Below are 1,826 nucleotides of genomic sequence, written 5' to 3'. Positions count from 1 at the left end.
TTTTAGGATTATGTGAAGCAAAGTGAATACAGTGAACCTACCAACGATATTAATCATTTAAAACTGAAAATCACACACGCTATTCTGTATGTTACACCAGATGTCCTTACATGTGTGTGGGAAGAACTAGAATATCGTTTAAATTGTGTAGTACATCAAAGGGAAGCCATATCGAACTGCGCTGAACAAGTATGTGCACTTGGAGTGTTGTCTTTCATTTCCGTCTCGTTTCACATTTCTAGCTTGTTTCATTGCTTTTCTGTAGCCGATTAAAGGTGCATCATTTCTTTACGGACGTACTGTAGATTAATAAATACAGCATTATACTTTTCTGACATCTCAAACGGTTCACCCTGTACATTTCATTTTTTTTAATGGATTTTCTTCCTATCTACTCATAACTCTGTGTTCAGTGATATGAAAATTGAAGTAATCTGTCTTGCTAGTCATAGGCGTCTCTGAGAATGGGATACAGCTTTCTTATTAATTACGGAATTCTCTCGAATTTCTTGCAGTCATTGTCTGCGACTCCACTAAACTTGATATTTAACATTACCGTCAGCTACGAAAAACACTGCAGCCCTTGCAACCGCTACCTGTCAAGGATGCTCTAAGTTGTAGCACTGTTCACGGGAAATTATGCCGATTCCTTGGTGTGGCTGCGGTTTCAGTGCTTTTCTGCAGACAAGATGAATTCTGTCGTTCAGCTCTTACCGTACTCAGAAAGGACCCAGTTCACTAGCGAGGCGAACGGATTCCGTCGCCAGTTCCCAACTCATCATGAATATGGCAGCCGTATATGTGCCAGTCAACCATGCCCGATTCTCATAAGGATGCCCATGCTGCTCAATTGGTGGACGAAGAAAACACATGTTCATGCTGATTCCATATTCAGTTTTGTATGACAGACTACAATCGGAAGAACACAGCCATACATACCGTAGCTGTGTACATCTGGACTTAATCTACAAACCAAACGTACCGGTCGCAAAAAGTAAATGTTTTCTGTGTTGGAGGAGAAGGAAAAAACCGTGTGAAATTTCAAGCTCTACAGGACTGGGACCTTCTCAAAGTCTATGAGTGGATCACAGCACACAATTCATTCACAGAGCTACGAATTCTGCACTTCATGTGGCATATTGCACAATAGTTTGACAAACTGTAGGGACGAGGCTTTATTGATGAAGTCCTACACTGCAAAAATTGGGTTCTTCGGACCAGTTTGAGGGTAGTTTTGCTAGGTTCACCACACTTTTGGTATATTTGCTCTGGACTACATTTTACACAATCATGCAAAAAACATAGCTTCAAAAGCACATTTTGTTCAACTTCAGTAGTGCCAGTAGACACTGCAAAATGGATATCATGAATGTATTCCGATAAATCCATTAACGTGAATAGATGTAATGGTCTATAAGCAAACAACGTGTTACAGGTGGAATGCAAGTTGAATAAATCTTTTCTGAAGTTTATTCCCTGTTTCTCCACTTCATTGGTTTTTAATGTTGCCTTTTTTGTTGATATTCAACAAGATTATCTCAGTGCTTCTGACTTATTTTCCCTGCTTCAGATTTTTTGTTTGTTTTTGTTGTAAAATGATGGGAGTGTGAAGAAATTATTTTGTGAGTGGTTTCTAGCTTTATTCCATAACCTGTTTGGTGATGTGGATTTAATCACAGGAGGATATAATTTCAGATCGTTGAGCCAGGTAGCATCCACCTTATTGTTAATAATAAAACAAGTCTTCGCAAATACTATTTAAATATGCTTACCGTTGAGGTACCACAGAAATCTACTTTACAAAATTAAGTAATTAACTACCAAGC

This window comes from Schistocerca nitens, chromosome 5, assembly GCF_023898315.1.
Source record: "Schistocerca nitens isolate TAMUIC-IGC-003100 chromosome 5, iqSchNite1.1, whole genome shotgun sequence".
NCBI lineage: Eukaryota > Metazoa > Arthropoda > Insecta > Orthoptera > Acrididae > Schistocerca > Schistocerca nitens.
The sequence above is the reverse complement of the archived record's forward strand: the minus strand, read 5'-3'. Positions refer to the sequence as shown.